Genomic DNA, 12,376 nt, shown 5'->3' with positions numbered 1-12,376 from the left:
TACTCGTCGAAATATTTGACCTACTCCCCGTGCCTTTAAACAAAATTAAATGGGAAAAGACGAAGAGTTCACGCATCCTTATTTGTTTTCCTAGACACTTCTTCTTTTTATTTAGTCTGTTAGTTTTTCTTCTTGTTTTGTTTTTCAGCTTTTTTCCGGAAAATGTAGACTTTCAAAGATAAATTAGATGTCGCTTTTCTTTCGTTCGGATTGGAGACGTCGCTTTTGGGGTACGGTAGTGATGAACTGTACGGAAATTGTTGAGTTTTGAATATCTTGGTAATAAGAGAGTTGATCGAGGTACATTTTCGAATTTGATAACTTTTTGTTACCTTCAAAAATAGCCAAGCGCTCTCTTCGGTGTCGGATATCTTTAAAGACGGATTTCTCAAAAGTGGGCGGAGCTTTCAAAAAGTTGTCAACTACAAAAAAGCAGAACTGGATTTGATCCACACATTCATATAAGTTTTGTAAAAATTGGACTAAAAATTACAAAATTACAGATGGTCAAAGTTGGCCAATTTTTAGATTTTTCTCATTTTTTCACAAATCTTAGATCAGCTGGATCTCGCTAACTACAAAAGATATAAAAAAGATATCAACTAACAAAACGTGGGCATTTTTTTGTAAATTATTTTTGTAGTTGACAATTTTCTGATTACTGGAATAGTTTTTGAGATATAGTGGTTTTTCTGTAAAAGAGCTGTGTGTTTTATTAGTTTGTGTTTGAAAGCGCGTATCGCAAAACCTTGTAGCGCTATCAAAAAGTTGTAAACTAGTAAAATTTGTTAAATTTTATGTAGATTATTTCTGTAGTTGACAACTTTTTAGTAGCTATTCTAGATTTTGAGATATGCGCCTTTAAAGAAAGCACCCTAGGTGAGAGGGTATCAAGGAGAAATGAGACACAGAGAAAGCTAGAGTGTCTGACTTCTCTGCGTCTCTCTCACTGCTTGAAATCGGAAATTTGATGACATTTTCAAATAAAAATTGAATTTTTTGATAAAGATTTTAAACATTTTCGAAAAAATTGTGAGAAAAGTGTGCACATTTTTTTGACTCCAGGCCGAGATTTTGCAAGTCTGAAAAATCCCCCTAAGAGGTCACAAGAACTACTACAGAAATCGAATTTATCAAAAGAAAAGAATTCAGGAAATTGAATTTTTCTGCTCTTCTGTCTTTTGCAAAAGTAAAAAAAGCATCTGACTCTGAATGTCAATTCCTGTCAAAATTTCCAATTTCCAAAAATAGTGCAAAACCATGGGAAAAGTAGGTCAACAATCCGGAAATAATTCTATTCTAATTATCATTGGAATGACAATGTGTCACCTGAAACCATTTGTTGTTTTTCATAAATTTCTTATCATTTTGTGCCTCTTTTTGATGTTCGGTCATTTCGAGTCACTTTCTTCTTTTTTCTATTTAAATAGTGTCAATATATGTACAAAGAATATATATATCCGGAAACTTCACGATTTATGGTTTTTAATTTTGCCTATTTCTTTTTTTTGTTTTCTGACGCGTCTGGAAATTTGAGATTCAGGAATGTCTTCTCAGATTTATAGTTTCCTCATTTTCCTCTGAGACAAGCAGCAGACATCAGAAAAAATAACGTCATGGAGCAGGAATCAGAAGACTCAACTCAGACCAAATTCTAGGTTCTCGACGGTACCAATTTTCTTATTTTCTAGTTTACACTTTTTTTTCTTGACGTTAGAGATTTCCCCCGTTCGATCAGTTTTCTTTCCCACCTATTGTTAAAAATTCATAACCATTTGCAATACTATTGTTATTCCTTCTTTTGAAATTACAAAAAACAATTGACAACAATTTCGTTAGAGCGCATTAGCGTTTTTCTCTCTCTCTCACGGCCGGGATTTTACTACTCGTGGCCTAGAAAAATCAGTGACTTCGGCCACCGTGACCTTAAGCATTGCAAACTTCCGGAGCAAAAAAACGGTGTTTTTGGTCATTGTTTCGAAATTTTTTTGATGCTGAGTTGTAAAAAATTGATGAAATATCGCAGAAAACCGAAAAATTATGAAAATAATCACGGATTGCGCTATAGGTGACCAAAAACACGTATTGTGCAGATATTGCTCAATTTCAGGCTCAGAATTGTTGTCGGAAAAGCGACAGTAACTCAGAAACGTCGCCAGTCACGTCCGATTCGTAAAAATATGCTAAAACTCTCGGATTTGATTTCTCACGTTTCGAGAAAACGGAAAATCCTCGAAAAACTCGAAAAAACACACTTCAAACTTAAATTTCTCGAAGATGCTCTCCTCAAAATTTTTAAAAATTTACCAGAACGTGCACAGCGACATTCTCTACAATATTTCATGTTCAAAAATGGGGGTTCATGAACTCAATTTCGAGATATAAGACAAAAACATGCAAAAAATGGGCCAAAAACAGCTAAAAATGACTTTTCTCGAAGATGCTCTCCTCGAATTTTGAAAAAATTTGCCAAAAGTTCCGCCTTTGCATTCTTCACGTTTTGAGATGTTCAAAAGTAGGGGTTCATGACTTCGTTTTCGAGAAAAATTGAAAAGAGTCGAAAATTGGCTCCAAATCCTCTATAATTTCGTCGTTTTGCGACTAAAAAAATTCGGAGCAGGATAGAAAGATAAACCAGACGCAATTTGACGTTTTCTGTAAAAAAAATAATATTCGCTAATGTTATTTTCCAAAGAAAATGGCCGATTTTGAAACTTAGAGGAGTTTTTGCCCAGAATGTGAATTGAGTTGGTCAGACATCGAAATTTCGCATTTCCTCACGTCGATAAAGCCTTCTTCTATCTTCTGGTACATTTTTTCGCTTTTTAAAATACATTTAGTATTTTTCTGCGTCAAATTTCCGAAAAACTCGCCAAAAAATCTGAATTTTTCATGCGATTACGGTACGCAGTCTGCAAACACCGTGACGCAATCTTTGCAGACCAATTTCGCTGCTTACTGCGTAACTCGTCGCACTATTTTCTAGGCCACGAGTAGTAAAATCCCGGCCGTGCTCTCTCTCTCTCTCTCTCAGTCTTACTTTAACTTCACTAATGAGATTATTCATGAAATTTTTAAAGTGTATTTTATTTAAAAATTTCCCTTATTCACAAGTGTCGAGAAATTATTTTTTACAAACTTGTCAAATTTCGGCCCGATCTAATTTGTTGACTTTTATTTTTTTATTTTTTGAAATTTTACAATAAAAAAATCCAATTTATTGATGCATAACTAGCTATTGATTGAATTCTGGAGTTTAGTCAAAAATTCGACATTTTTGGAAAAATATAATTTTTTGAATTTTAAACCCCGGGCAGACGGATTAAAATCCACTTTCACAATAACTGTTACATCTCGGCCAAATTGGTGGCCTAGAAACCCAAATCTCGTAAATCTAGTCCAACACAGAAATCTTGCTTCCTTTTCCATTTTTCGAAAGTTTTTCAATTTTCTTTCTTCGAACTTTTTTCAGTTTTACTTTAATTTATCTATTGGTGGGCTAGAAATCCAAGTTTTTGGGAAACTAGTCCCCTTAGATATTTTCTCGCTTTTTTCACTTGTTTCGGAAACACTTTTTTGTAAAATTTTGGTAGTTTTAATCCTCTTTTTCCTGCTCAAAATTGTCAAAATTTACCAAAAACCTCAAAAAACTGTGGGCGGAGCCTACTAGAATTATGCCCCGCCCACCCCAAACCTAGATGACAATAAACCGTTTTTCAATAAGAACTAATTGTTTATTTATTGTCATTCATTTTTCTGTTTTTCTCTTCGCCTCCTTATCAGCTGTTCCATTTTTTTTCCATATTTTTTTCTATCTAATTTTTCAGTCACTATTTTTTTCTATTTTTAAGTACCAGACGAACTTTTTTCGAAATGTCTAACAAGGTCACTCGTCTCTCATTAAATACGAAAAAAGGGCGAACACGTGTTTGTCTTTTATAGAGAACTCAATATTTATGTAAATAGGGAATATAAGGTTTTGGGAGAGGGAGAACTTTTTCAGTTTCTGTTTTTTTCTCGAATTTAAGACTCCTGAGAAATTTAGAACATATTGGTCCTTTTCTTGCTGGAATTCCAGCTTTAAATTACTGGAAAAAACAACACAACTATTGCTAAACCCCCTTGAAGCCCCCGAGGGCTTTCAGCAAAAGTCCTCTAGGTCTTGTACCCTTGTTGTTTTTCAGTTGTTCAAAAGACAACTCTTTAAAAGCAAGCGGAAAATTACTGCCTATTAGATTTTCTATCTTTAAAACAACAATTTCTTCTTTTTATTCGGAATTATGTATATTAGAACGAGGAAGCTAATTTATTTTTTTGTTGTTCCAGAGGTGCTCTTTTGTTTTTTTATTACTTTTTGAACGAGCGAAGCTCGCTAATCATGGAAGTTATAAAAAAGTGGTCAACTAGCAAAATGTGGGAAATTTCTTACAAATTACTTATATGGTTCACAAATTTCTTAATGGTGGCGACACAAAAATCATTTTTGTACCAGTAGATAGATCAAGAATAGGGCTACATTTTTGTAGTTGACAACTTTTCGTTAACGCCGCCCACTTTTAAGATAAACATTTCCAAAGTCCTGAAATCGATCGATTTCAGGACAAAAATTTGGTTACCTTTGAAAGCGCGTACCGATTTCGTGTAATTTTCAATTTGAGCAATTTTATATGACCGTGTATGCACCTTCAAAGATAGTAATGCGCTCCCTAGCTACTATCTTTAAAGACCCATATCTCAAAACTGGGCGGATCTAGCTAAACGTTGTCAACTGCAAAAATGATCTACTTAAAATGTTGCATATTTTACTAGTTGAAATCTTTTTGATAAATTTGCTAGATTTAGAGATAAAGCGCATAGAAGTTGACTTCTTCCGCGCTCTCTCCTTTCCAATAGCTTAGCTGTGCACAATCTACAAAAACTATTGAAGAGTTTTAAATTAAAATAATGCGACCATATTCTAAATTTCCTACCCTGACACCTTCTCATGCCTTACTATTTCCTCTGTACTGTTCATCTAACCAACTCCTCTCTCCACCTCTCCAAAACACAAAAGACCAGTGTTCAATAGTAAATGACGAGAGTACAATCCACTCTCTGTTTCCCACATTCTCACTCCCTATATCCTATCCCTATCGATATCCCCTTCCGTCTCGAGTACTTTCTTGTTGATCTTCGAAACTCAACTAACTGGTGTGAATCATTTCAACTATCATACTGTCTTTTGTTTGCAAAGGAATAGGTGCATGCACATTTTAATTGTTCTGTTTATTCATTAATTATTCATTTTTAGTGTTGTTCTCTGAAACTTGAAATTAGATCTTCTGGGGGAACTTTTTGATAGAAATCGTATGAAAATAAACATATTAAACATTTATAGATGGCTGGTGTCTTCATTTTTGATATGTCTCGTTCAGGGAGTAGGGAAAACAATAAGGCGACTGAAAAACAAACTGAAAACAGCTAAAATTGATAAAGTTTTGGCCGACACTGTATTTCGTGACTCCGCCCATTTTTTTTGCAATATTGGTGCACATTTATTCTTTGTTTCGGTCCTACACCTAATCTTTGAAGATAGTAGCAAGGGAGCGCGCGCGCACAAAACCTTAAGAACTTTAAAGGCGCAAATCTCAAAAGTGGGCGGAGCTATCAAAAAATACAAAATTTTTAGGTTTAGCCTTTTTACAATTATCAACTTTAATGTCAGTTCTTATCCTAGGGAGATACGAGCTAACAAAGTTCGAGTAAATGCACCATATGGCAACATGGTGCATCGACTCCAAGTTTGTTACTAAAAATCTGATTTTAGTGGCTCCAGACGTGAAAAATGTTTTTAAATAACATAAACTTCATAAAAATCTAATCAAAAACCCATAAAAACCAATTTCCCAACTTTTCGACCAAAACCGTAAAAGTGGGATTTATGAAGAAAGTAACTTAAAAGTTGTGTAACTTTATTCACATCCTACATGAAGAAATTAAAAGTATTCAATAGATTAGGGACTAGTTTTTCTAAATTTAGTTTTCTAGGCTCAAGCAGTAGTTTTTTGCTCTCTGTGACGACGAACTAACTTTTCCTTTTTTGCAAAAGAGGGAACCAATTGGGATCATCGAATAATCCCCCTCTTTGTGTTTGGTATCATTGCATTATACTCTTGCTCTCTCTTCCCGACTCTCCAAAATGCACTTTTCAATGAACCCTGCCCCTTCCCTTTTACAAAAAAGAAAAAAAAATTCAGACTCAAAAACTGAAAGTAAATCTCATTTCGAGAATTCCTTTCTCACTTTTTCGAAGAACTTATTCCTCTCTAAAAATCATCTGCCACTTGTTCACTTTTTTTCTATTTTTTGTGTTGGATTTTGTTGGATAGGGAAAACAACAAATTAGAAAAAGAGTAAGAAGCTCAAAGTGAGTAATGTCTTGTTTAGTAGTATTTAGCAGTTCTTTTTAGGAATAAAAAGACAGCTAACTATGTATTTCTTTCATCAGAGATTAAGGCTTATTTGTAAGTTTTTTTGTTGGAAAATGACTCAGATCGGTTTTTTTGTCAAAAAACTATTGAAAAATGTTACATTTTTGTCAAAAAATATAAAAACCTAGCCAACTTTAACTGATTATTACTCAATTAGTGTTTATTCTAAAACGATGAAATAACATTCATCCGGTAGATCAAACCCAGATCTCTATTTTTGTAATTGACAACTTTTCGATAGCTATTCTAGATTTCGAGATAGGCGCCTTTAAAGATGAGAACCTAGAAGCTGGAGAGAGGGGAGACGCAGAGAAGCAAGACGCTCTCCTCTTTTTGCGCACTCTCTCGCCCTGCTAGGTACCTATCTTTGAGCGCGTGTATCTCAAAAGTGGGAGGAGCTATCAAAAAGTTGTCAACTGCAAAAATATAGAGCTAGATTTGATCTATTAGGACAGTGTAAATGTTTTAATATTATAAATATGGGGGATGTAGTAACGGGATCTCAGTTGACTTTTTTTCGCAACAACTGAGAATTTTGAACGGATGTAACTTTGTCTAGAAATGACGGATTTTTGTGAGAATTAGACAGAAAGATTAACAATTTTGTCATAGTAAAAAATTATGCGAAAGTGCGCTGTCTTCTCTGCGCCTTCTCCACCCCCCCCTCTCTCTCTTTCTCTCTCACTGAAAAGCTGTAATCTTAAAAGGCTCATAACTCAACATCTAATGACGATATCAAAAAACTTTTAAATGCAAAAATATAGATCTAGATTTGATCTACACAGTCATATAAATTTTGTAGGGATTTGACTAAATAGGTCAATAGTAAGGAAGCAAGAACCTCGCCAATTTTTAAAAAATTTAAATTTTTTGTTTTTTCAAAAAATGTTCCCTGCCATGTTCATCCCATCCAAATTGTGCTCTGACCCCATTTATTGGTTTGCTATCGAACTCCGATGCTTAGAAAAAGCAAAAGAGCTCTTGAATCATTGGTAACTTGTAGTCATATCCTATCCCTTCTTGCTCTCCATTTATTTTCATTTATCTCCCCCAATTTTTTCATCAGTTTATCTTCTTTTTTTAAACGATATGATAGGACGGTCTCGTTTGTTTGAATTGTATCGCGCCCTCATGTTCTTCCACATATTGACAAATGTATCACTGAAGATCCTCTCGGAGGAGCACCTATATCTATTTGTCCATTTTTCCTCCGCAGTGTCTACTAATCAAATGGAAAAAAAAGAGGAACAGGAAAAGAGTTATTAAGAAAGTACAGAACTTCAATTAAAAATGAACAGATATTTGCATGAAAGTTCTTCTTCCTTTAACATCCCGTCTCATTACTCCGTTCTTTTTCAAATTTTCAAATTTATATTTTTTTGTAAATCAAAACTAGCTCTACATTTTTGTAGTTGACAACGTTTTGATAGCTCCACTCAATTTTGAGATATGGGTCTTTTAACGATGCGGTGAGGGGAGAGAGTGTGCAGACAACGAGACGCTCTCGGTTCTCTGCGTCTCCCCCTCTTACGTCGTGTTTATAGTCATTCGAACCGTCTTGACACGCTGATTTCAAAAATATATTTTTCATAGCTCAAACTCCAAAACTGTCAGAGATACGGAAGCATTTGTAAAAAAATTTAAAAAGTTGACCAAGTTTTTTATGCTCATCTAATCGCCACCTTCTTTTCAAATTTTGTTAATTTATATTTATTTGTTATCAGATCCAGTTCTCCATTCTTGTAGTTGACAACTTTCATTTGAACCGTCTTGACACACTGAATTGGAAAATATATTTGTCATAGCTCAAAACCCAAAACTGACAGAGATACGAAGCCTTATTTAAAAAGTTTACCTAGTTTGTACTCTCATCTAATTGCCGCCTTCTTGTCAACTTTTGTTCTTCTAGTTTCAGAGATACAATGCAGAGAAGTCAGACACTCTGTCTTCTCTGCGTCTTCTTTTACTTCCAAATAGCCATCTTTGAAGGGTCATATCTCGAAACCTAGAAGATCTTTCAAAATATTTTCTTGATCTACTCAAAAAATATAAAATGGAACCGGTTTGACTTTCTCTGAGCCTTCGAGGAACCTTCAAAACTAGTTATTTTGAACTATTTTTACACGGAAACATGCGTTTTAACAAGGGAAATCCTCGAAGTATCCTTTTTAAGACAACTTGAGTATTTGGCTCCTGATACTTTCAAATATGTAGATTTTGAATCTGTAATAAAAGTAAAGGCAAACTCTTGAACTTTTTTGCAAAGAACTAGGTTTAGAAAAGTTTTTTTCGTCTGAAGCTTGATGCAAAAATTTGATCTTATTTCTGATTTGGAATACCTCATAATTTCTTTGTTTCGGTTTTGAGATTATCAACTCATGTGTCACTTCCTCTTGAGTCAATCTGGCTAACACGACTCATTGAGCCACCCTCTTGTAGATTTTTTTTGAAAAATTGTAAAATTTCGCATAGTTTTTTTTCGCGTCCACACATATTTCCACCGTTTTTGACCTATTATCGCTGATTTCCATAAATTTTGTTGTAAATTTAATGAAAAACAGGGAAATAGGTCAAAATCAGTGAAAATCTGTGCCGGAGCGAGAAAAAACTCTGCGTCTCTCGCCGATACTCTCTCGCTTGCGGTGGGGCGCAGTTGCAAAATTTCAAGGTTTAAAAAACTGAAGTTCTTACATTCTTCTTACTGCGGAAGCTATCACCAGCTGACATGCCAAAACTCGCCTCATTTCAAAATCCTGCAATTCTATTAAAAGTTGTCAACTACAAAATGCAGCACATGACATTAGAAATCTATTGAATTCAAAACTTTCAACTTTTGAACCATCCCAGACTCCGTGACGGAATCTCAAAGTCAGTCTTCTTTCACCTAGATTTTTGACCTATTCTTTGAAATGCCCTCGACATCTCAACCACCTTCTTCATTGAATTTCCACTGAACTAATTAGATCAAGCACACATATTCTCTCAGACACTCAAAAAACGAAATAAAAAGAAGGCCACGCCCACTTTTTGCACTGCTTTTCATTTCTCTATGACGGGTGTCATGGATTTACTCATCCGGAACGAATATTGTTTTTTCATCATTTTTCTTTTTATTATTTTTTCAAAAAAAAAAGAGCAGGGTGTTCTATTTTGTTTCATAATCCACGTGGATGACTCAATAATAGATAAGAAATCCGCTTTTTTAACCTCTTTATAGCTGAGAGAATGATGCTATAAGATAGGGATAAGGCAGAAATCACTGGAGGGTTGAAAAAGTGAAATAAATATGAGGAGTTAAAACGAAAAAACCACCTGAACACCCGCGCGTACGGAGGACAAAAACGTTACTTACTGGAAATTTCCAGAACGTGTTCCGATCTCTGTCATATAACCGATCATAGAGGAAAATCGTATCATCAGAACATCTAATTGTTAGACATGACCAGTTTTCCCATGCGGGTTCTCCGTAGACACCCGAAGAGATCTATATAAAACAAAGACAGTAATATACAGCCCACGTGAAACTCATTTTTGTTTCGTAACAAGATTGTCGTGTTTGCCGACGAAATATCATAGTAATCACTGTGAGTAGGTGTCAGCAAGCTAGAAATTGCCTTGATGAATTTAAATTCACATTTCTAAATAGAACAAATAACTAGTTCTCTATTTTTGCAGTTGACAACTTTTTGATAACTCCGCCCACTTTTGAGATATGCGTCTTCAAAGATAGTAGCTGACGATCTTTAAAGGCACACGCACATCTCAAAAGTGTGCGGAGCTATCAAATAGTTGTCAACTGCAAAAAAAGTACAACATTTTAAGTTTATCATTTTTATAATTATCAACTTTAATGTCAGACCTTATCCTAAGGAGATACGAGCTAACAAAGTTAGAGTTAATGCACCATATGACAACATGAGGCATCGACTCGTACCAAAAAATCTAATTTTAGTTGCTCCTGAGGTAAAAAGTGCTTTTAAAATAACATAAAAAGCATAAAAATCTAATCAAGTCCAATTTCCCAGCTTTTAAACAAAAATCATAGAAGTGGGATTTTTGAAAAATGTTACTAAAAAGTTGATAAAAAAACATAGATCTACTCTTGATCTACACAACTTACTAAAATTCAAACCTATCTAATAATATCTGTCATCTTCCCCAATCTAACCTATTTTAACCCAAAACCCATATTCTCTCTCTTTTCGACCATTACCGTGATATTGTGTGTTTGTGTCTAACATTTTCTTACTGATAGTAGTAAACCTATAAATATACATGTGTTTGTGTGATTTATTTTTGGTTTTTTCCTCTTCTCTCTTTTGAATGGAAACTCAGGTAAACATGTGTATTTAAATACGTTTCCATTATGTCGGAGGGGAAAAGCTTTTTGAGGAAAAAATATTTGAGTAGAGATGAGAATTGGCAGAATCATTAAACTCGGTCTCATCTAAAAATAATTTGAGAGCGCGTCTGGAATATAAGGCAATAAAATTTATATGTTCCTTAAAGCGAAACTAGAGAATATTACTTTTTTATCAATGTTTCAAAAATTGAATGAAAAAGCCATTTTTTGAGCCTAATTTTTTTGTTGTAGAAAATGTCATTTTTGAAAGAGTCTAGTGGCATCAAAGATTGTTAGAAATAGGTGAAATGTATATTTTTCCAATAGCTCAATTCTAATACTATATTTTTGTAGTTGACAGTTTTTTAATAACTCCATCCATTTTTGAGATATCGGTCTTTAAAGATACTAACAATGCGGTGTGGAGAGAGAGAAAGAACGCAGACAACGAGGCGCTCTCGTTTCTCTGCGTCTCCCTCTCTCACGTCGTGTTTATAGTCATTTGAACCGTCTTGACACACTGAATTGGAAAATATATTTGTCATAGCACAAAACCCAAAACTGACAGAGATACGAAAGAATTTCTAAAAAAAACTGATTTATTTGAGAAGTTGACCAAGTTTGTATGCCCATCTCCAAGGTTCTGAGGTGTTCGCCTTTAAAGCTGAAACGAAGAGACAAAGAGAAACTAGAGTGTCTTCTACCTCCCCGAAAACTAAACCAAAAACCAAAAAGTTCCAACTACGCGTCAAATTACTCAAAATGAGACATGACATCAACTAAAACAAGTACAAGGTCCATTCTCTCCTCCCTCCCTCCTCTCTTTCTTTTTTTTCTTCTGCAATCCCATTTTGCTTTCCGAGTGTAACTCCGCCCCAATTGTTCAAATAGATACCCTCTCCCCCTACCTCAATTCTATTCCTTCTTCCTCTATGTCTCATGATCCCCTCCTCCTTTTTTTGAAATTTAATAAAATGAGTCCAGTCATACTTCTTCCGTTTTAAGGGTGAAGGGGTTTTATGAGATTTTATATTATAATTTTTATTTCAATTAAAAATAGTATACGCCAATTTGTAAAGTTTAAAACTAATTTAAAGTTTTCCTCCGAGTCTCCTTATCTTATCTTCGTCTGCCCCTCCTCTCTTCGACCATACAACTAAAAATAGTGACGACAATTAAAAAAGAAATAATCTGATTATTTATGGACACAGAACTCCCCTCTCGTCGTTTCATTGATTTGATTTTGAGAGTTTTGATTACAACTTGTTTATTTTTACTCGCATTTTCTTCTCTCAATTTAATTTTTGAAACTTTTGAAATTTGGTCATAAGTAGGAATGGATGGTTTAATTTATTTTCAATTTGTTACTAATATATGTAATATAACATTTGGTAAAATATGTATTTTTTAAATTTTCCATGTAGGAAATTTTAGAATTCGAACCGTGATTTCTTAATTTAGGAAAAAATATGAGTTTAGTCGCTAAAAGTCCATCGTTTTTTGTTGCTAAAGTAATTCTGGATGCCACCCTGAAATAACATTTTTTGGTAAAATGTAAGAATTT

Source organism: Caenorhabditis remanei, chromosome I (assembly GCF_010183535.1).
Source record: "Caenorhabditis remanei strain PX506 chromosome I, whole genome shotgun sequence".
Classification (NCBI taxonomy): domain Eukaryota; kingdom Metazoa; phylum Nematoda; class Chromadorea; order Rhabditida; family Rhabditidae; genus Caenorhabditis; species Caenorhabditis remanei.
This window is presented reverse-complemented; position numbering follows the sequence as displayed.